The sequence below is a fragment of the Ammospiza caudacuta genome, chromosome 27 (genome assembly GCF_027887145.1).
Source record: "Ammospiza caudacuta isolate bAmmCau1 chromosome 27, bAmmCau1.pri, whole genome shotgun sequence".
Lineage (NCBI taxonomy): Eukaryota > Metazoa > Chordata > Aves > Passeriformes > Passerellidae > Ammospiza > Ammospiza caudacuta.
In genome coordinates, this window is record NC_080619.1 from 3,645,611 (window position 1) to 3,669,166 (window position 23,556).

At 51.1% G+C, this 23,556-nt stretch overlaps 7 pseudogenes; all 7 read left to right on the forward strand.

Annotated features, from left to right (window-relative positions):
• Positions 1-316: 316 nt before the first annotated feature.
• LOC131568699 (feather keratin Cos2-2-like) lies at positions 317-1,123 on the forward strand (annotated as a pseudogene).
• Positions 1,124-4,506: 3,383 nt separating this feature from the next.
• LOC131568701 (feather keratin Cos2-2-like) lies at positions 4,507-5,309 on the forward strand (annotated as a pseudogene).
• A 2,725-nt stretch (positions 5,310-8,034) lies between these two features.
• Positions 8,035-8,841, forward strand: LOC131568702 (feather keratin Cos2-2-like; annotated as a pseudogene).
• Positions 8,842-11,502: 2,661 nt separating this feature from the next.
• LOC131568703 (feather keratin Cos2-2-like) lies at positions 11,503-12,336 on the forward strand (annotated as a pseudogene).
• Positions 12,337-15,103: 2,767 nt separating this feature from the next.
• On the forward strand, positions 15,104-15,860 carry LOC131568422 (feather keratin Cos2-2-like; annotated as a pseudogene).
• A 2,769-nt stretch (positions 15,861-18,629) lies between these two features.
• On the forward strand, positions 18,630-19,373 carry LOC131568421 (feather keratin Cos1-1/Cos1-3/Cos2-1-like; annotated as a pseudogene).
• A 2,746-nt stretch (positions 19,374-22,119) lies between these two features.
• LOC131568383 (feather keratin Cos1-1/Cos1-3/Cos2-1-like) lies at positions 22,120-22,874 on the forward strand (annotated as a pseudogene).
• The last annotated feature ends 682 nt before the right edge of the window (positions 22,875-23,556 follow it).

A 23,556-nucleotide genomic window follows, 5' to 3' on the forward strand; every position in this document is an offset into this window, starting at 1 on the left:
TTGGAAAAAGAAAATTATCTGTCATGTCTCCTCACATGGCATTCCTTGGGTATGTGGGTAAGAAGCATGAGACGGACGCCCAGTTCCTGACAACCTGGACTAAACAAACCCACAGGAATGACAAAGGTGAACACATATTTCTGCAGAGGATGCTGCCAAGTTATGATCTAAGCATTCCAAATGCACCGGCATTGGTTTTGCCCAGGAAATCCTTGAATCTCTCATTCCAGCACTTACAGAAATGACCCTTCATGTAGGAAAGCACAAAGAATTAGCAGGGAAATGAAAAGGCAGCAGTGCAGGAAACCAGGACTGAATGCCTACCATTAACTGGGATTGGTGCACTTTTGACATGAGCTGGTCAGAAAATTGTGGCTTCCACTAAGGTGCCTGTGGGCCTGAGGCAGGGCAGGACTGCTATAAAAGGCAGCCCAAGTTTCTGCTCTCACATACACTTCTCTCACCTCCTCCTCTTCAGGAATCAGGTGAGTGGGAAGCCTCTTCTCCTCTGCATCCTCCTGCTGCCGCTTCAAGAGCATGTCTTGCCTGAGACCTGTGGGGTTCAGCTAACAGGGGTGGGTGCAAGACTGGGAGCTGCTTTTGCTGGGAGAGGGCAGGGGAGAGAAAGTCTTGTGCAGACAGAGAGAGGCTGGGACTTGGCTCACGTGGCTCCTGGGCTTTGACCTGCGCCGTGCAATGGGGGCCAGGAGGTGCCTTGGCTGCAGGGTGTTTGGGTGCAGTGCTACTTCTCACATGTCCTCACTTTGTGCTTCTCCCTTTCCTTCCATCCTAGGTGCACCTGTGAGCCCGAGCCATGTCCTGCTGCAAGCCCTGTGACCCTTGCTGCCAGCCCTGTGGCCCCTGCCCGCTGGCCAGCAGCTGCAATGAGTGCTGTGTCAGGCAGTGCCAGAGCTCCCACGTTGTCATTGAGCCGCCTGCTGTGCTGGTGACCCTGCCTGGGCCCATCCTCAGCTCCTCCCCACAGAACACCGCCGTGGGATCCTCCACCTCTGCTGCTGTTGGCAACATCCTCAGCTGTGGCGGAGTGCCCATCAGCTCTGGGGGCTTTGACATCTCCTGCATCACCAACTGCTATGGTGGCAGCAGATGCCGTCCCTGCTAAACCTGCTGGCAATGTCTTCCGGCATGAACACCCAAGATTTCAAAGCTTGGTTTTGGGCAGGAAATAGAGCTTCAGAAAATTGTGTCTTTAGAGCTTTGGACCATGCCTTCCTTGTGCAATTCTCTTCTCCTTTTCAGTCCTTCACTCCCCAAGGCAGTCTAGTCTGGACCTGCCATCCTTCCTACCTCTGCAGAGCAGTGCAAAGAACACAACATGGGAGTTCTACCTTAGTGGCTGCTCTTGGTGCTCACTGTGAGCCATTTCCTTTTCTTCTGTAAAATTATTAAAACTGTCTTGCATTCAAGCCTTTGTCTCTGAGTCGTCTGTTGTTCTGGGGCAACTCCTCCAGTTTGCCCAATAAGAAGGGAGGGAGAATGCAGTGTTTGGGGCTCTCTAGAGAGGAATTTTTTTTTGTGCCCTTTTCTCTTGGGGCTGATGGAGAACATCCCTGGCTACTCAGCATCCAAAGGTCATCATGGTGACGTTGGCCCCAAAGGAGTGGGAATGGAAAACAACACCACCAGGGGACAGCCCACAGCTCATCTCTTCCCATCCTTCCATCTTTGCCTCACCTACGGCCTGTGGCCAGCATTCCTGGGGACAAGGAGATGAGATCCAAACCTCACACAGTCCCACAGCACTCGGCAGGGCGCAGCTGCTGCCCGGATACGCAGGGGTGAGGGGACAGCACCTCCGGGCACAGCCAGCAGGGGCGCTGCTGGCTCCTGGCCACGCAGGACGTGTGCAATGATTCCCCCATGGCAGCAGAGGGCACTGTAGCGCAAGCTCGGGGGTCACGCGGCAATGGTGGAGTGACTAAGATGGGAAGGGATGGAAGAAATGCCTTGCTTTAAAAAACCTGAGGGGCAGCTGATCTTGGTGCCCCATCAGGTCTCTCAGGAGCAGCAAGCTAGAAGAGCAGGAAAGAGTAAAAATCCTGCGGTAGTGGACAAGATCTATCAGAAGCTCTTCAGCTGTAGCTGGAACTGGAGGAGTTCCTAGCAGGCCAGGGCTACAGTGCGCCAAAACCCAGAACATGGCTGAAGAAGAAACATGGGCCCAACAGTGGCAGCCGAGCTCCAAACAAAGCAAGGAAAGCTCAAGTGGGGATCCCAAGCACCTGAACATATGATGAGAAGTCCCTCTTTTAGTGACATAGAGTGTTAAACTGTGGGATCTCAGCACCTCAGGATGGAGGTGCAGAGAGGCCGAGACCACCCTTGGGGGGCTCGGGAATCCTGGAATGTTGCCAGAAGTGTCTGGTGGCAGGATTTTGATCCTACACAGGAGATGAGACCTGTATGAGGACTGGGAGGATTCCACTGGGTGAATGGTGAAGGGATAAGTTAGTTAAAGTGTAAAACACAGGGTTTAGGATTTTGGTACAGGGGGGTCTAGAGAAGTAAGATGGAGGAATTGGGGCGTGTCCTGTCCTTCTTCTTCTTCTTCTTGGCCTCCATCTTCTGTGGTGGTGGTGGCACTTTGGGATTGGTCATTACTAGAAGTGCACAGGTTAATAAGAGTAGAAAGTATTGGAGAAAAATGATAAATATTGTACACGTAACTTAGGGTATAAAGATAAGTGACCGCCCGGGGGCTTCGGGAGTGTGCCCATGGCTGACTTGCTGTGCAGACCTCTGTCGGGCTGAAAGAAAATCTTTTAGATAAACAATTAATAAACACCAAGACCGAGACAAGATCAGAAGTCTCTCCTCGTCCTTTGAAGCGTCGGCTCTCCAAGGCCATCCCTGGGCCTTTCCAGGCCACCAGAACAGCAACACAGAAAACTAACATTAAACAGGTCCCAGTGCAACGGCTGCTCTTACAAGCAGAGCTCCACTCGCAGAAGAAGAAAGGCAGCAGGAGAGGGAAACCCACAGTTCTGACAAATGCTCCGCACAGCGCTATGGTCCCTTTGCCCACTGAAAACAGAAAGACAGTAAGGGGCTGCACCCACTCCCATTTTCACAGTCGTAATATCTCGACATCTCTGGCCTCCAGGACAAACCCTAGATAAGAGAAATCCAGCCAGATACCCATCACCCCTGAGCTTGGCCACTTCTTTCCTCTTTCTTAAGTACCCAGTCATTATTGTTTCCTAGCAAATTTTGGGATAAAATTCCCAGAGGAAAAAAATCAAACAAAAAGATTATAACCATCAACAGCTTCTAAAGGGAAGGGAGGAGCACTCAGCTATGCCATGTGGTAGATCCAACTGTCCTAAATCTCACAGCAGAGCAACAGCTGAATATGGGTTCCTTTGGTCCAAGAGAAATTTCCTGGGGGGTCTCAGTCATACTCGGTCAGCACCAGGTTGCTGAGATGTAGAAGTGCATCTGCCATTTGCCTGGACAGGAGAAACCTGTCTCCCACCCTGGACACCAGCATTGCTGTACACCAGCAATGTTCCACCAGAAGGGGATCCACTGAATGATAACAACCTGCAGAAGTGGGCAGACTGTCTTGGTGTTTCTCCCTCTCCAGAAAACAAGAAACAGAGAGTGCAGGAGACAGAAGCTGATTTCAGTGCTAGTTCTCTGACAGCTTCAAGCTGTGACCATTTCGCTGTAGATTCCATACAAAGTGATATTAGTCATGGCAAAGGAAACATCTTTCTCTCTGAGATCACGAACACTCCAGGGAAGAGTCCTGTTGCTCTGACCTGCACATGCCCTAAGGACGGTCACCCAAGCACAGAATGATGCACATATGCTCAAACACACTTCAAACACACCAGCATGTAATAATGCAAAGATCTGTATGCACACACAGAGTCAGCAAAGACTCAGGAATAGACAGAAAAAGTGTGCAGTTCTGGGAACTCTGCCGAGGAGATACTGGGGACAAGAGTGACAGAAAATTACTCAGGTATCCTTGTCAAGCTTCAGGCCCCCGACAACTCCTGATATTACCAGAGGACCCACAGAGAGTGCACAGAAAGACGATGAGTCAAATGAAGCCCACCTAATTTTTCCCTGGGCACTGTTTGACTAGCAACAGGGTCCAACCCTCCCAGCAGATGCAGACCTGTGTGCAACAGGGAATGACCATCATGGAGAGATGGGAAAAGCAACTGAAAATTATGTGTCATGACCCCTCACATGGCAGTCCTTGGGCATGTGGGCAAGAAGCACGAGACCGACGCCCATTTCCTGACAATTTGGACAAAACCAAACCCACAGGAATGACACAGGTGAACATATTTTTCTGAAAGAATGCTGCCAGCTGACGGCCTGTGCATTCCAAATGCACACAGCATTGGTTTTGCCCAGGAAACCCTGGAATCTCTCATCCCAGCCCACAGAGAAATGACCCTTCATGTAGGAAAGCACAAAGAATTAGCCGGGAAATGAAAAGGCAGCAGTGCAGGAAACCAGGACTGAATGCCTACCATTAACTGGGATTGGTGCACATTTGACATGAGCTGGCCCGAAAATTGTGGCTTCCACTAAGGAGCCTGTGGGCCTGAGGCAGGGCAGGTCTGCTATAAAAGGCAGCCCAAATCTCTGCTCTCTCATCCACTTTTCTAGACTCCTCTACAGGAATCAAGTGAGTGTGAAGCCTCTTCTCTTCTTTCTCCTCTGGCTGCTGCTTCAAGAGCAGCTCTTGCCTGAGACCCATGGGTTTCAGCGGACAGGACTGGTGCAAGCCGGGGAGCAGCTTTTGCTGGGAAAAGGCAGGGGAGAGAAGGTCTTGTGCAGACAGAGAGAGGCTGGGACTTGGCTCACGTGGCTCCTGGGCTTTCAGCTGGGCACTGCAATGGGGGCCAGGAGGTGCCTTGGCTGCAGGGTGTTTGGGTGCAGTGCTACTTCTCACATGTCCTCACTTTGTGCTTCTCCCTTTCCTTCCATCCTAGGTGCACCTGTGAGCCCGAGCCATGTCCTGCTGCAAGCCCTGTGACCCTTGCTGCCAGCCCTGTGGCCCCTGCCCGCTGGCCAGCAGCTGCAATGAGTGCTGTGTCAGGCAGTGCCAGAGCTCCCACGTTGTCATTGAGCCGCCTGCTGTGCTGGTGACCCTGCCTGGGCCCATCCTCAGCTCCTCCCCACAGAACACCGCCGTGGGATCCTCCACCTCTGCTGCTGTTGGCAACATCCTCAGCTGTGGCGGAGTGCCCATCAGCTCTGGGGGCTTTGACATCTCCTGCATCACCAACTGCTATGGTGGCAGCAGATGCCGTCCCTGCTAAACCTGCTGGCAATGTCTTCCGGCATGAACACCCAAGACTTCAAAGCTTGGTTTTGGGCAGGAAATAGAGCTTCAGAAAATTGTCTTTAGAGCTTTGGACCATGCCTTCCTTGTGCAATTCTCTTCTCCTTTTCAGTCCTTCACTCCCCAAGGCAGTCTAGTGTGGACCTACCATCCTTCCTTCATCTGCACAGCAGTGCAAAGAACACAACATGGGACCTCCATCTTAGTGGCTGCTCCTGGTGCTCTCTGAGAGCCATTTGCTTTTCTTCTGTAAAATTATTAAAACTGTCTTGCATTCAAGCCTTTGTGTCTGAGTTGTGCATTGTTCTGGGACATCTCCTCCATTTTGCTCAGGAAAAAGGTGGAGAAAGTAATGTTTGGGGCTTGCTTCAGTGGATTTTCTTTTTGCCCTTTTCATTGGAGCTGATGGAGAACATCCCTGGCTACTTGACAGCCAAAGGCCATCATGAAGGTTTTGGCTCCATAGGAGTGGGGATGGGAAACAAAAACGCAAGGGGACAGTCCACAACTCATCTCTTCCTATCCTTCCTTCATTGCTTGGCCTGGGGACCTGTGGCCAGCACTCTGGAGAACAAGGAGATGAGATCCAAACCTCACACAGTCCCTCAGCACTCGGCAGGGCCCAGCCACTGCCCAGACACGCAGGGCTGAGGGGACCGCACCTCCGGGCACAGCCAGCAGGGGTGCTGCTGGCTCCTGGCCGCGCAGGGCGCATGTGATGATTCCCCCATGGCAGCAGAGGGCGCTGTGGTGCGAGCGATGGGGCCATGCGCTAATGGCAGCTTGACCGAGACGGGAAGGGATGGATGAAAGGCTTTGCTTTACAATCCTAAGGGGCAGCTGATCCCAGTGTCCCATATGGACCCTGGGGGGCAGAAAGCTGGAATGGCAGGAACGAGCAAATATTCCAGGGTAGTGGATGAGATTTATCTGGATCTCTGCAGCTGTGGCTGGAACTGTGGGATGTCTCAGCAGGCAGGGGCTGCATGGCTACATTGTAGCAAAATCCAGAGCAGTGCTGAAGAAGCAGCAGGGGTCCTTCAGTGGAGTCCTGATCCTAACATTGCAAGGAAAGGCGGGGTACGGGATTCTGAGCACCTGGACATATGGACAGAAGGTGAAAAGTCCCTCTTTTACTGAGGTAGAGTGTTACCAAGGTTCCAAATCAATGCCTGCTCCTATGAGCAGAGCTCCACGCACAGTAAAAGAAAGGCAGCAGGAGACAGAACCATACAGTGGTGATGAATTCTCCCCACAACTCTGCATTGTCTCTCCCCTACAAAAGCTGAGAGACAAAGAGAGCCAGGGGCTGCAACCAAGCCCGTCTTGCCAGTCCAAACGTCTCGGCATCTCTGGCCAAAGGAGAAACCCTCAGATAAGAGAAGTGCATCTTAATGCCCTTCTCACCTGAACTTCGCCACTTCTTTTCTCTTTCTGTAGTACCCAGTCATTAATGGTTCCTAGAAAATTTTGGGATAAAATTCCTCGAGGGAAAAGAATCAAATAAAAGCACCATCAAGAGCTTCTAAAGGGAAGGGAGCAGCATTACCCTATGCTAAGTGGGTAGATCCAACTGTCCTGTATCTCACAGTAGAGTAACACCTGAATATGGGTTCCTTTCATCCAAGAAAAATTTCCTAGGCAGTCTTAGCCCAGCTAGGTCTGCGCCAGGATGCTGACATGTAGAAATGCATCTGGCATTGGCCTGGACAGGAGGAGCCAGTGTCCCTCCCTGGCCACCTGCAACGTTCTACCAGAAGGGGATCCACTAAATGATAACAACCTGCAGAAGTGGGCAGGCTGTCTTGGTGTTTCTCCCTCTCCAGAAAACAAGAAACGGAGAGTGCAGGAGGCAGAAGATGATTTCAGTGCTAGTTCTCTGCCAGCTGGAAGCCATGCCCATTCAGCTGTAGATGCCATACAAAGAGCCATTCCTGATGGCAAAGGATCTCTATCTGAGATCATGAACACTCCAGGGAAGAGTCCTGCTGCGCTGACCTGCACATGCCCTCAGGACGGTCACCCAAGCTCAGAAAAATGTACATGTGCTCAAACACACCAGCCTGGAATAATGCAAAGATCTGTATGGTCCCAGAGAGTCAGCAAAGACTCAGGAACAGCCAGAAAAAATGTGCAGTTCTGGGAACACCTCTGAGGAGATACCGGGGACAAGTGTGGCAGAAAATTACTCAGGTCTCCTTGAGAAGGATCAGGCCCTAGACAACTCCTGGTAATTTCAGGGAACTCCCAGCGATTACACAGAAAAACCATGAGCCAAATGAGGACAACACAATTTTTCTCCGTGTACTGTTTGAATAGCAAGAGAGTCCATCCCTAGCAGCAGATGCAGAGCTCTGGGCAACAGTGAGTGACCATAATGAAGAGATTGGAAAAAGAAAATTATCTGTCATGTCTCCTCACATGGCATTCCTTGGGTATGTGGGTAAGAAGCATGAGACGGACGCCCAGTTCCTGACAACCTGGACTAAACAAACCCACAGGAATGACAAAGGTGAACACATATTTCTGCAGAGGATGCTGCCAAGTTATGATCTAAGCATTCCAAATGCACTGGCATTGGTTTTGCCCAGGAAATCCTTGAATCTCTCATTCCAGCACTTACAGAAATGACCCTTCATGTAGGAAAGCACAAAGAATTAGCAGGGAAATGAAAAGGCAGCAGTGCAGGAAACCAGGACTGAATGCCTACCATTAACTGGGATTGGTGCACTTTTGACATGAGCTGGTCAGAAAACTGTGGCTTCCACTAAGGTGCCTGTGGGCCTGAGGCAGGGCAGGACTGCTATAAAAGGCAGCCCAAGTTTCTGCTCTCACATACACTTCTCTCACCTCCTCCTCTTCAGGAATCAGGTGAGTGGGAAGCCTCTTCTCCTCTGCATCCTCCTGCTGCCGCTTCAAGAGCATGTCTTGCCTGAGACCTGTGGGGTTCAGCTAACAGGGGCGGGTGCAAGACTGGGAGCTGCTTTTGCTGGGAGAGGGCATGGGAGAGAAAGTCTTGTGCAGACAGAGAGAGGCTGGGACTTGGCTCACGTGGCTCCTGGGCTTTGACCTGCGCCCTGCAATGGGGGCCAGGAGGTGCCTTGGCTGCAGGGTGTTTGGGTGCAGTGCTACTTCTCACGTGTCCTCACTTTGTGCTTCTCCCTTTCTTTCCATCCTAGGTGCACCTGTGACCTTGAGGCATGTCCTGCTGCAAGCCCTGTGAGCCTTGCTGCCAGCCCTGTGGCCCCTGCCCGCTGGCCAGCAGCTGCAATGAGTGCTGTGTCAGGCAGTGCCAGAGCTCCCACGTTGTCATTGAGCCGCCTGCTGTGCTGGTGACCCTGCCTGGGCCCATCCTCAGCTCCTCCCCACAGAACACCGCCGTGGGATCCTCCACCTCTGCTGCTGTTGGCAACATCCTCAGCTGTGGCGGAATGCCCATCAGCTCTGGAGGCTTTGACATCTCCTGCATCACCAACTGCTATGGTGGCAGCAGATGCCGTCCCTGCTAAACCTGCTGGCAATGTCTCCCGGCAAGAATACGGAAGGCTTCAAAGCATGACTTTGGGCACCAAAATAGAGCTTCAGAAAATTGTCTTTAGAGCTTTGGACCATGCCTTCCTTGTGCAATTCTCTTCTCCTTTTCAGTCCTTCACTCCCCAAGGCAGTCTAGTGTGGACCTACCATCCTTCCTTCATCTGCACAGCAGTGCAAAGAACACAACATGGGAGCTCCATCTTAGTGGCTGCTCCTGGTTCTCTCTGAGAGCCATCTCCTTTTCTTCTTTCAACGTATTAAATCTGTATTGCATTCAAGCCTTTGTCTCTGAGTGGTATGTTGTTCTGGGGCAACTCTTCCAGTTTGCTCTGGAAAAAGTTGGGGAAAGCAATATGATGGTCTCACTGCAGAGGATTTTATTTTTCACCTTTTCCCCTTGAAGCTAATGAATAACATCCCTGGCTACTTGGCAGCCAAAGGCCATCATAGACACTTTGGCCCCATAGGAGTGGAGATGGGAGCTAACAATACCTGGGGACAGTCCATAACTCATCTCTTCCTCTCCTTCCTTCATTGCCTGGCCTGGGGGCCTGTGGCTAGTACTCCAGGGAACAAGGAGATGAGATCCAAGCCTCACACAGTCCCTCAGCACTCGGCAGGGCCCAGCTGCCACCCAGACACGCAGGGCTGAGGGGACTGCACCTCCGGCCACAGCCAGTAGGGCTACTGCTGGCTCCTGGCCGCGCAGGGCGCATGCGATGATTCCCCCATGGCAGCAGAGGGCGCTGTGGCTCAAGCTGGGGGGTCATGCGGTAATGGCGTCTTGACCGAGATGGGAAGAGATTGAAGAAAGGCTTTGCTTTACAATCCTAAGGGGCAGCTGATCCAAATGCCCCAGTTGGACTCACGGGAGCTGCAACCTAGAATGGCTGGAATGAGTAAAAATCCCGGGATGGTGGAATAGACATATTGTACGCTCTGCAGCTGAAGTGGGGCTGTAGGATGCCTCAGCAAGCAGGGGTCTATGGTGCAGCAAAACCCAGATTAGAGCCAAAGAGGCAACAGGGGCCCAGCAGAGGTAGCTTGGCTCCTAGCAGTGCTAGGAAAGGCGGGGTGGCATTCCGAACACCTGAACATATGGTGAAAACTGCCTGTTTTAGAGAGGTGGAATGATAACAAGGTCCGAGTGCAACAGCTGCTCTTACGGCAGAGCACAACTCACAGTAGAAAAAAGGCAGCAGGAGACTGAACTCCGTAGTAGTGACAAATTCTCCCCAGAGCGCAGCAGTCTGTCTCTGCTCCAAAAGCAGAGAGAGAAAGAGTGCCAGAGTCTGCAGCCAACCCCATTATCCCAGACCAAATATATTGGCATCTCTGGCCTCCAAGAGAAACCCTCAGAGAAGAGAAGTGCAACCAGATGCTCTTCTCTCCCGAGCTTGGCCAATTCATATGTCATCGTTAAATACCCAGTCATTAATGTTTCCTAGCAAATTAGAGGGACAAAATTCCTTGAGGAAGAAGAATCAAACAAGAAGATTATAACCATAAATGGCCACTAAAGGGGAGGGAACATCACTCAGCTATGCTATGTAGGTAGATCCAACTGTCCTATATCTCACAGCAGACCAAAACCTCATTGCGAGTACATTTGGCCCAAGAACCATTTCCTGGGGGGGCTCAGCCCTACTCAGTCAGCATTGGCCTGGACAGGAGGAGCCTGTTTCCCACTCTGGTAACCAGCAATGTTCCACCAGAAGAGGATCCACTGAATGATAACAAACTGTGGAAGTGGGCAGGCTGCCTTGATGTTTCTCCCTCCATAAAGACGAAATGGAGAGAGCAGGAGGCAACAGCTGATTTCAGCGCTAGTTCTCTGACAGCTTGAAGCCATGACAATTTAGCTGTAAATTGCATAGAAGGTGACATTGTGATGGCAAAGGAAATATGTTTTTCTCTGAGATCATGAACACTGCAGGGAAGAGTCCTACTGCTCCGACCTGCACATGACTTCAGGAGGGCCATCCAAGCACAGAATGCTACCTGTGTGCTCAAACACACCAGCATGGAATAATGCAAAGATGTCTAGGGTCCCAGAGAGTCAGCAAAGAGTCAGGAACGGACAGAAAAGATGTGCAGTTCTGGGAACTCTGCTGACAAGATATTGGGGACATGTGTGCAGGAAAATTACTCAGGTGTCCTTGACAAGGATCAGACCCCAGACAACAACTGGTATTTCCAGAGGACCCACAGAGAGGGCACAGAAATATCATGAGCCAAAGGAGGCCAATACAATTTTTCTCTGAGCAATGTTAGAGTAGCAACAGAGTCCAACTCTCCCAGCAGATGCCAGCCTGTGTGCAACAGTGAGTGACCATCATGTAGAGATGGGAAAAGCAGTAGGAAATGATGTGTCATGATGCCTCACATGTCAGTCCTTGGGCATGTGGGCAAGAAGCACGAGCCTGATGCCCATTTCCTGACATCTTGGAAAAAAGCAAACCCACAGGAATGACACAGGTAAACATATTTTTCCACAGAGGATGCTGCCAAGTGGTGGTGTGAGCATTCCAAATACACCCAGCATTGGTTTTTGCCCAGGAAATCCTTGAATCTCTCATCCCAGCATTTAGAGCAATGACCATTCATGTAGGAAAGCTCAGAGAATTAGCTGGGAAATGAAAAGGCAGCAGTGCAGGAAATCAGGACAGAATCCCTACCATTACCTGGGATTGTTCACATTTGACATGAGCTGGTCAGAAAATTGTGGCTTCCACTAAGGTGCCTGTGGGCCTGAGGCAGGTCAGGACTGCTATAAAAGGCAGCCCAAGTCTCTGCTCTCTCATCCACTTCTCTCATCTCCTCCTCCTCAGGAATCGGTGAGTGGGAAACCTGTCCTCCTCCTCCTCCTGCTGTTTCAAGGCAAGCTCTTGCTTGGCTGGAGGTCTTAGCTGAGAGGAGCTGTCATAGTGCAGGCCTGGGAGTTGCTTTTGCTGGGAGAGGGCAGCGGAGAGAAGGTCTTGTGCAGACAGAGAGAGGCTGGGACTTGGCTCACGTGGCTCCTGGGCTTTGAGCTGGACACTGCAATGTGGGCCAGGAGGTGCCTTGGCTGCAGGGTGTTTGGGTGCAGTGCTGCTTCTCATATGTCCTCACTTTGTGCTTCTCCCTGTCTTCCATTCTAGGTGCACCTGTGACCTTGAGCCATGTCCTGCTGCAGGCCCTGTGACCCTTGCTGTCAGCCCTGTGGCCCCTGCCCGCTGGCCAGCAGCTGCAATGAGTGCTGTGTCAGGCAGTGCCAGAGCTCCCACGTTGTCATTGAGCCGCCTGCTGTGCTGGTGACCCTGCCTGGGCCCATCCTCAGCTCCTCCCCACAGAACACCGCTGTGGGATCCTCCACCTCTGCTGCTGTTGGCAACATCCTCAGCTGTGGCGGAGTGCCCATCAGCTCTGGGGGCTTTGACATCTCCTGCATCACCAACTGCTATGGTGGCAGCAGATGCCGTCCCTGCTAAACCTGCTGGCAATGTCTCCCGGCAAGAACGCGCAAGACTTCAAAGCATGGTTTTGGGCAGGAAGTAGAGCTTCAGAAAATTCTATTTAGAGCTTTAGGCCATCCTTTCTTTGCTCTATTCTCCTCTCTTTTTCTGTTCCCTCCTCCCCAATGCAGTCTAGTGTGGACCTGCCATCCTTCCTTCATCTGCAGAGCAGTGCAAAGAACACCACATGGGAGCTCCATCTTAGTGGCTGCTCCTGGTGCTCTCTGACAGCCATCTCCTTTTCTTCTTTCAACTTAATAAAACTGTATTGCATTCAAGCCTTTGTGTCTGAGTTGTGTGTTGTTCTGGGGAAACTCATCCGGTTAGCTCAGGAAAAATATGCAGGAAGCAATCTTTGGGGCTTGCTGCAATGGGTTTTATATTGTGCCCCTTTCTCTTGGAGCTGATAAAGAGCATCCCTGGCTATTAGGCAACCAAATGGCCATCACGGACAGTTTGGCTCCAGAAGAGTGGAGGTGGCAAAAACCAACATCCTTCGACAGTCCATAACTCATCTCTTCCTCTCCTTCCTTCCTTTCCTGGCCTGCAGTCTTTGGCCAGCACACCTGGGAACAAGGAGATGAGATCCAAACCTCACATGGCACCTCAGCACTCGGCAGGGCCTAGCCCCAGCTGCTGCCCAGACACGCAGGGCTGGGGGACCGCACCTCCGGGCACAGCCAGCAGTGGCGCTGCTGGATCCCGGCCGGGCAGGGTACGTGCGATGATTCCCCCATGGCAGCAGAGGGCGCTGTGGTGCGTGATCGGGGGCCATGTGGTAATGGCGGCTTGACCAAGATGGAAAGGGATGGAAGAAAGGCTTTGGTTTGGGAAGCCCGAGTGGCAGCAGATCCCAGTGTCCCAGAAGAACTCTGAGGAGCAGAAAGCTGGAATGGCAGGAAAGAGCAATAATTCCAGGGGCGTGGATGAGATATATCCGTATCTCTGCAGCCGTAGCTGGAACTGCATGACGTCTCAGCAGGCAGGGGCTGTAGGACTGCCGTGCAGCAAAATCCAGAGCTGTGATGAATTAGAAGCAGGGGCCCAGCAGTGGCAGCTCAGCTCCCAAAAGTGCAAGGAAAGGTAGGGTGCTGATTCCAAGCACGTGAACATATGGTGAAAAGCACCTCTTTTACCGAGGTATTGTTTTAACAAGGTCCCAGTGCAACACCTGCTCCTACAAGCAGAGGTCCACTCACAGTAGAAGAAAGGCAGTAAACGACAGTACTGGCAGTGGTGACAAAGTCTCCCCACAGCTCTTCAGGCTCTCTCCTCTCTGAAAGCTGAGGGAGAAAGAGTGCCAGAAGCTGCACCCAAGCCCATTTTCACCACTCCAAATGTCTTAGCACCTCTGGCCTCCAGGAGAAACCCTCAGATAAGAGAAGTGCAGCCCTCCTCCACTGAGCTTGGGCACTTCTCTCTTTCTTAAGTACCCAGTTGTTAATGTCTCCAGGCAAGTTATAGGAGATAATTCCTGGAGGAAGTTGAATCAAAACGAAAGATTCTAACCCTCAACAGCTTCTAAAGGGAAGGAAGCAGCACTCAGCGGTGCTATATAGGTAGATCCAACAGTCCTATATCTCACAGCAGAGCAACATCTGAATAGGGGTTCCTCTGGTCCAAGAACAATTTCCTGGGCGTCTCAGTCTTGCTAACTCAGCACCAGGCTGTTGAGATGTAGGAATGCATCTGGCATTGGCCTGGACAGGAAGACCCGGTGTCCCACCCTGGCCACCCGCAGCATTCCACCACAAGTGGATCCACTGAATGATAACGACCTGCAGAAGTGGGCAGGCTGTCTTGGTGTTTCTCCCTCTCCAGAAAACAAGAAATGGAGAGTGCAGGAGACAGAAGCTCATTTCAGTGCTAGTTCTCTGCCAGCTGGGAGCCATGACCATTCTGCTATAGATTCCATACAAAGTGCCATTCCTGATGGCAAAGGAACTATGTTTGTCTCTCCGATCATGAACACTCCAGGGAAGAATCCTACTGCTCTCACCTGCACATGCCCTCAGGAGGGTCACCCAAGCACAAAAGGAGGCACGTGTGCTCAAACAGACCAGCAAGGAATAATGCAAACATCTGTATGTTCCCAGAGAGTCAGCAAACACTGAGGAACAGACAGAAAAAATGTGAAATTCTGGGAACTCGGCTGAGGAGACACTAGGGGCAAGTGCGGCCAAAACATGTGTGGTCTCCTTAACAAGGATCAGCCTCCAGACAACTCCTGATATTCCAAGAGAAACCACAGTGAATGCACAGAAAGATCACGAACCAAATGAGGCCAACACAATTTTTGTCTGAGCAATGTTAGAGTAGCAACATGTCCAACCCTCGCAGCAGATGCCAGCCTGTGTGCAACAGTGAGTGACCATCATGGAGAGATGGGAAAAGCAACAGAAAATGATGTGTCATGAGCCCTCACATGTCAGTCCTTGGGCATGTTGGCAAGAAGTACAAGACTGACGCCCATTTCCTGACAACTTGGACAAAACCAAACCCACAGGAATGACACAGGTGAACATATATTTCCACAGAGGATGCTGCCAAGTGATGGTGTGAACATTCCAAGTTCACCCAGCATTGGTTTTGCCCAGGAAACCCTTGAATCTCTCATGCCAGCTCTTAGAGAAATTACTCTTCATGTAGGAAAGCACAGAGAATTAGCCAGGAAATGAAAAGGCAGCAGTGCAGGAAATCAGGACAGAATCCCTACCATTAACTGGGATGGTGCACATTTGACATGAGCTGGTCAGAAAATTGTGGCTTCCACGAAGGTGCTTGTGGGCCTGAGGCAGTGCAGGACTGCTATAAAAGGCAGCCCAAGTCTCTGCTCTCGCATCCACTTCTCTCACCTCCACCTCCTCTTCAGGAATCAGGTGAGTGGGAAGCCTCTTTTCCCCCTTTTCCTCCTGCTACTTGCAGGCGAGAGGTCTCAGCTGAGAAGTGCTGTTGTAGTGCAGGGCTGAGAGCTGCTTGTGCTGGGACAGGGAAGGGGAGAGAAGGTCTTGGGCAGACCCTCAGAAGCTGGGATTTGGCGGAAGTGGCTCCTGGGCTTTCAGCTGGGCACTGCAATGGGGGCCAGGAGGTGCCTTGGCTGCAGGGTGTTTTGGTACAGTGCTGCTTCTCTTGTGTCCTCACTTTGTGCTTCTCCCTGCCCTCTGTGCCAGGTGCACCTGTGAGCCCGAGCCATGTCCTGCTGCAAGCCCTGTGAGCCTTGCTGCCAGCCCTGTGGCCCCTGCCCGCTGGCCAGCAGCTGCAATGAGTGCTGTGTCAGGCAGTGCCAGAGCTCCCACGTTGTCATTGAGCCGCCTGCTGTGCTGGTGACCCTGCCTGGGCCCATCCTCAGCTCCTCCCCACAGAACACCGCTGTGGGATCCTCCACCTCTGCTGCTGTTGGCAACATCCTCAGCTGTGGCGGAGTGCCCATCAGCTCTGGGGGCTTTGACATCTCCTGCATCACCAACTGCTATGGTGGCAGCAGATGTCGTCCCTGCTAAACCTGCTGGCAATGTCTTCTGGCATGAACACCCAAGAATTCAAAGCATGGTTTTGGGCAGGAAGTAGAGCTTCAGAAAATTCTATTTAGAGCTTTGGATCTTCCCTTCCTTGTTGAATTCTCCTCTCCATTTCTGTCCCTCACTCCCCAAGGCAGTCTAGTCTGGACCTGCCATCCTTCCTTCGTCTGCAGAGCAGTGCAGAGAACACCACATGGGAGCTCCATCTTAGTGGCTGCTCCTGGTGCTCTCTGTGAACCATCTCCTTTTCTTCTTTGAACTTATTAAAATTATCTTGCATTCAAGCCTTTGTGTCTGAGTCGTCTGTTGTTCTGGAACAACTCCTCCAGTTTGCTCAGGAAAAAGATGCAGGATGCAATGTTTGGGGCTCACTGCAGCGGATTTTATTTTGTGCCCTTTTCCCGTAAGGCTGATGAAGAACATCTCAGGCTACTCAGCAGCCAAATGGCCATCAGTGAGACTTTGGCTCCAATGGAGGGGATATGGGGAAAATCATGAATTGGGGACAGCCCACAACTCATCTCTTCCTAATCTTCCTTCCATGCCTGGCCTAGGGCCTGTGGCCAGCACTCTGGGGAACAACACAATGAATTCCAAACCTCACATAGTCCCTCAGCACTCGGCAGTGCCCAGCTGCTGCCCAGACACGCCGGGCTGAGGGGACCACACCTCCGGGCACAGCCAGCAGGGGCGCTGCTGGCTCCTGGCCACGCAGGGCGTGTTTGATGATTCCCCCATGGCAGCAGAGGGCGCTGTGGTGCGAGCTTGGGGGTCATGCGGTAATGGCGGCTTGGCCAAGATGGGAAGCCATGGAAGAAATGCTGGGATTTACAAATCCCGAGGAGCAGGCGATCCAGTGCCCCAGCTGGACTCTCAGGATCTGCAAGCAAGAATGGCAGGAACGAGTAAAAATCCCTGGTTGGGGGATGGAGCTTGTTTAAACTCTGCAGCTGTAGCACGATCTGTGGGATATCTCAACAGTCAGGGGGCTACTGTGCAGCAAAACCCAGAGTAGCGACAAAGAATCAGCAGGGGGATAGCAGTGGAAGCCTGGCTCCAAGCAGTGTAAGGAAAGGAGGGGCGGAGATTCTGAGCACCAGAACATGTGGTGAAAAGAACCTTTTATAGTGATGGAGAGTGTTAACGAGGTCCCAGGGCAAGGCTGCTTTTACGAGCAGAGCTCCACTCGCAGTAGATAAAGGTAACAGGACATGGAAACCCGCAGTGGTGACAAATTCTCCCCACAGCGCTGAGGTCCCTTTCCCTGCTAAAAGTGGAGAGAGAAAGAGAGCCAGGCACTGCGCCCAAACCCATTTTCCCACTCCAAATATCTCGACATATCTGGTCTCCAGGAGAAACCCACAGATAAGAGATGTGCAGCCAGATGTCCTCCTCCCATGAGCTTGGCCACTTCTTTGTCATTCTCAAGTACCTAGATCTTACTCTTTCCTTGCAAATCATGGTGCAAAATTCCTGGAGGAAAAAGCATCAAACAAAAAGATTCTAATCCTCAACAGCCTCTAAAGGGAAGAGAGCAGAACTCAGCTATCCTATGTGGGTAGATCCAACAGTCCTATATCTCACAGCAGAGAAACATCTGAAGAGGGGTTCCTTTGGTCCAAGAACAATTTCCTGGGGTGTCTCAGCCATGCTCAGTCAGCACCAGGATGCTGAGATGTAGAAATGCATCTGACATTGGCCTGGACAGAAAGAGCGTTTGTTGCATCCTGGCCACCAGCAGCATTCCACCAGAAGTGGACCCACTGAATGATAACAAACTGTGGAAGTGGGCAGACTGCCTTGATGTTTCTCCCTCTCCATAAAACAAGAAATGGAGAGTGCAGGAGGTCAAAGTTGATTTCAGTGCTAGTTCTCTGACAGCTGGGATCCATGGCCATTTACCTGTAGATTCCATACAAAATGCCAGTCCTGATGGCAAAGGAAACGTTTCTATGTGAGATGATGAACACTCCAGGAAAGAGTCCTGCTGCTCTGACCTGCACATGCCCTCAGGAGGGTCACCCAAGCAAAGAATGTTCCATGTGTGCTCAAACACACCTCAAACAGCAGCATGGAATAATACAAAGATCTCTAGGGTTTCAGAGATTCAGCAAAGACTTAGGAACAGACAGAAAAGATGCGCAGTTCTGGGAACTGAGCAGATGAGATACTGGGGACATGTGTGGCAGAAAATTACTCAGGTGTCCATGACAAGGATCAGGCCCCAGACAAATCACAATATTTCCAGAGGACCCACAGAGATTGCACAGAAAGACCATGAGTCAACTGAGGCAACAAAATTTTTGTCTGAGCACTATTTGTGTAGCAACTGGGGACCAACCGTCGCAGCAGATGCAGACCTCGCTGCAACAGTGGTTGACCATCATGGAGAGATGGGAAAAGCAACAGAAAATGATATGTCATGAGCCCTCACATGTCATTCCTTGGGCATGTGGGCAAGAGGCACGAGACTGATGCCCATTTCCTGACAACTTGGACAAAACCAAACCCACAGGAATGACACAGGTGAACATATTTTTCCACAGAGGATGCTGTCAAGTGATGGTGTGAGCATTCCAAATACACCCAGCATTGGTTTTGCCAAAGAAAATCTTGAATCTCTCATCCCAGCATTTAGAGAAATGACCCTTCACGTAGGAAGCTCAGAGAATTACCCGGGAAATGAAAAGGCAGCAGAACAGGAAATCGGGACAGAATCCCTACCATTAGCTGGGATGGTGCACATTTGACATGAGCTGGTCAGAAAATTATGACTTCCACTAAGGTGCCTCAGGGCCCGAGACAGGGCAGGACTGCTATAAAAGGCAGCCCAAGTCTCTGCTTTCGCATCCACTTCTCTCACCTCCTACTCCTCTTCAGGAATCAGGTGAGTGGGAAACCTCCTCTCTGCCTGCTGCTGCTTCAAGAGCAGCTCTTGCCTGGCTGGAGGTCTCAGCTGAGAGGGAGCGGCTTCTGCTAAGAGAGGGCAGTGGAAAGACGGTCTTGTGCAGGCAGAGAGAGGCTGGGACTTGGCTCAGGTGACTCCTGAGCTTTGAGCTGGGCACTGCAGTGTAGGCCAGAAGGTGCCTTGGCTGCAGGGTGTTTGGGTGCAGTGCTGCTCCTCACGTGTCCTCACTTTGTGCTTCTCCCTGCCCTCTGTGCCAGGTGCACCTGTGAGCCCGAGCCATGTCCTGCTGCAAGCCCTGTGAGCCTTGCTGCCAGCCCTGTGGCCCCTGCCCGCTGGCCAGCAGCTGCAATGAGTGCTGTGTCAGGCAGTGCCAGAGCTCCCACGTTGTCATTGAGCCACCTGCTGTGCTGGTGACCCTGCCTGGGCCCATCCTCAGCTCCTCCCCACAGAACACCGCCGTGGGATCCTCCACCTCTGCTGCTGTTGGCAGCATCCTCAGCTGTGAGGGAGTGCCCATCAGCTCTGGGGGCTTTGACATCTCCTGCATCACCAACTGCTATGGTGGCAACAGATGCCGTCCTTGCTAAATCTGCCGGCAACCTCCTCAGGAAAGAATCTTCCAAATCTCCGAACCTGGCTCTGGTCAGGGCCTAGAGCTTTGGGATATTTTCTTTACAGCTTCGTGGCATTGTGGCATTGTTCCCTTCTTTTACTCTTCTCTTTCTTTCCTTTGCTCCCCATATCTTCCCAAATCAGCATCAAGGAGATGTGTTGTCCTCCCTCCCTCATTAGGACAGGGTGGTGGACACCCTGCAGAAACTCCTCTGCTCCTTAGTGGCTGCTGCTGTTGCTCTCTGGGCGCCACTCCCTTTTCTTCTTTCAACTCAATAAAGTTGTTTTGCATCCAAGCCTTGTCCTCCAAGTTCTCTTTCTTTCCACTGAAAGTCTTCCAGTCTGCTCAGGATAACAGGAGGAGAAGCAGAGGGTGGGAGTTCCTACAGTTAATTTTACTTTTTGCCCTTTTGTCTTGGAGTTGAGAAAAATGTGCCTGGGTACTGCACAGTCAATGGCCATCAGGAACAGCAAGGCTCCAAATGGTACCAGGAGTGGGTTGGTATGTGAATTGATAAGTCCAAGTCACCAAACCACAGCTGAAATGCAAAGAGTAGATTTATTTCATTACCTCATTAACTCACAGGTTCCAAGGCACTGCCAGGCTGCAGAGACACATAAGAGAGGAACAGTGGCACCATTAGGGTCAGTCCAATCCTGGTGGGTCACTGCCTGTCCCAGTATGTCAAGGGGCCTCTTGCACATGCAGTTTATCACAATGCTGTGCTTTTGTGTCATTTGAGTTTTTGGATCTCTCATTCTCCCAGCAGGAGGCTCAAGACTAAGACTGTCTGTGACAGATGCCTCTCAAGGTCCTGACAGCTTTTATATTATCTCTCAAAAGAGACACAGGATAATCAGCAGTAAATATAAAATGTGAAGTTTCCCACATTCATGTTCTCAGCCTCCCCACCTACAAGGTCACTTTGTGCAAATCTATCACCCTGCTCTCCAAGACTTTCAGTTTCAACCTTTTCCTCCCAACAGCTGGGAAACAGCAATGTGTGGAAACAGCCCATAACACCATCCCTACTTTCTTCTCCCCTCCATTAGCCAGTCTAGGGTCCACGGCCTGCACACAGCAGCACAGGCAGACGAGGATCACATCTCAATCTTATAGGGGCCCTCAGCTCATGCAGTGCCCATCTCTGTCCTAAGATGCAGTGCTGAGATATTTCAGAAGTTAGAACTGGAATCAGCCATACTCAGGATAGGCTGTGGTAAATGACTTTAGGCTGAGTTTGTGCAGAAGACTTAGGGCTTCACTGTTAATTCACATTTCTGCCATGTATTCTGTAATGTAATCTGTCCATCAATGCCTTCCCAATGGAAGCCTTTGACCAAACCTGTGCGCAAAGGGGACTGCAAGACAGATAAAGGAAAATGGAACCTGGTGAAGACAGGGCCTGCCAAGGACAGCCCACAGATCACTGTCATCAAAGGGTTTAGGTGCGACAATCTTGTCCCACCCACTGCCATGGCCAGGGACACGTTCCACCAGACCAGGCTGCTCAAGGCCCTGCTGCCACCAAAAACCGGGAAATAAACTCTCTAATCAATTTCAGAAAGCTACGTCAGAAAGCTGATGTTTCTTTATTAGAGAGCTGGATGCATGGGGATGTCTCCTCAAAGCATGCCCACTAACCTAACAGAGCAGGTTGTATTTCAAAAACTAATACATATTCATCCTTTTTTTATTTTGAATACAGGCACATAGGTTAAATATTTCCATCAACTTGTTTGGATATGGTCTCAGATCTTCTGATGAATCTTTTCTTTTTGAGAGTATCCCAAATATATGATCAGGCCATAAAGTAATACTCCATCATTCTTGTCTACTGTCATCACTCTGACACACAAACCTTGTACTCAAAACTAAGATATTGGCCAATCCATATTAATCACTGATACAAGTAAATGAGGAAGCATTAGGCCACATAAATCTCTGGTATTTGTACTAAGCACTGCCTGCTACAAAACTAAGCATTAACCAAGAATATAGGGATCATACACTAGGTGTTGAGGTCAAAAGAATTTTCCAACATCTTCTCCCACTGCTGCAAAAACTTCTTGAAGAAATAAAACTTGTTTAATAGCAAATCCCCAGCTTCTCTACCTTTTTCACTGAGCAGACCTGAAGTGTTGCCACAGAACAAAGGACAACTTGGAAGTCCAGGTTTGGATGTGGAACATTGATGAATCTAAGGAAGAAGAGGAAGTGGCTCACAGAAGGAACCAGGAACAGCCACTAAGATGCAGTGGAGCTCCTGCAGGGTGTCCATCTGATTCATGCTGAGGGAGAGAGGGCAACACATCCCCACTACACTGGCCTGTGGACACATAGAGAGCAGGAGGTAAGAAGGAGCAGAGTAGAAGATGGAAAGAACATCAAAAGCTCTGTCATGACCCCTCATGTTGCAGTTATTAGGCATGTGAGCAAGAAGCACAACAGTGATGCCCATTTCCTGAAAACTTTGCCATAAAGAATCCAATCAGAAATGACCCAAGTGAACATCACCTGACCACAAGGGATGCCACCAGCCCTTGATCAGAGCGTTCTGCCATTTTCTGCCCCGGAAATCACTGACCATCTCAACATAGCAATTACAGAAGGAGACCTTCATATAGGAAGCCATATGGCAGAAGCCAGGAAATGAAAAGGCAGCAATGCAGGAAACAAGTACACAGCCCCATTATTAGCTTGGATGGTTAGCATTTACCATGAGCTGGTCACAAAATAACCACTTCCACAAAGGAGCCTCTGCGCCTGAGGCAGGCCAGGACTGCTATAAAAGGCAGCCCAAATCTCTGCTCTCTCATCCACTTCTCTCACCTCCTCCTCTTCAGGAAACAGGTGAGTGGGAAACCTCTTCTAATCCTCCTCCTGCTGCTGCTTCCAGAGCAGCTCTTGCCTGGCCGGAGGTCTCAGTTGAGAGGGGCTGTCATAGTGCAGGGCTGGGAGAGGGCAGAGGGGAAAAGGCAGGAGAGAAGGTCTTGTGCAGACAGAGAGAGGCTGGGACTTGGCTGGGCTTTGAGCTGGGCACTGCAGTGGGGGACAGGAGGTGCCCACATTGTGCAGAGTGTTTGGTGGCAGCGCTGGTTCTCCTGTGTCCTCACACTCTGCTTCTCCCTTCCTTCCATCCTAGGTGCACCTGAGAGCCCGAGCCATGTCCTGCTGCAAGCCCTGTGACCCTTGCTGCCAGCCCTGTGGCCCCTGCCCGCTGGCCAGCAGCTGCAATGAGTGCTGTGTCAGGCAGTGCCAGGACTCCCATGTCGTCATTGAACCCTCCCCTGTGCTGGTGACCCTGCCTGGCCCCATCCTCAGCTCCTTCCCACAGAACACCGCTGTGGGATCCTCCACCTCTGCTGCTGTTGGCAACATCCTCAGCTGTGGCGGAGTGCCCATCAGCTCTGGAGGCTTTGACATCTCCTGCATCACCAACTGCTATGGTGGCAGCAGATGCCGTCCCTGCTAAATCTGCTGGCAACATCCTTGGGCACGAACCTCCAAGACCTCAGAACCTAGTTCTGGGATAAAGATAGAGCTTTGGGACATTGTAATTAGAGTTTCAAGCCACTGTGCCTTTCTCCTCCTCTCTCCTCTCCATCTCTTTATTTTGCCATTTGTGTGTCCTCAGACCAGCATGAGAGAACTTGTTGCCCTTTCTCTTCCTCCCTCTTTAGAGTGGGCAGATGGACACCCTGCAGGAACTCTACTGCATCCTACTGATCTTCCACGTGCTCTCTCTGAGGCACCTCCTTTTCTTCTCTGGACTTAATAAAGTTGTTTTGCAACCAAGCCATGGCCTCCGAATCCTCCTTCTTTCCACGGCAACTCTTCCAGTCAACTCAAGGAAAAAGCTGGAGAAAACAAGGGACTCCCTGCAGTGAATTTTACTTCATGACTTTTCTTTGGGAGCTGTCAAAATCTTCCCTGGCTACCCCACAGAGAATGGCCTTCAGGGAAACCCTGGCTTTGAAGGGTTGCAGCAATAGAGATGGGAAACCAAGTTCTGGGGACAGCCCACAACTTCACGTCTGCCTTCTCCTCCCTTCCATCATATGGTCTACTGGTCTGTGGTTCGCACAGATGGTCAAAGACAGATGAGATATGCAACCCATACACTTCTTCATCTCCCGGAAGGCCCAGCTGCCTTC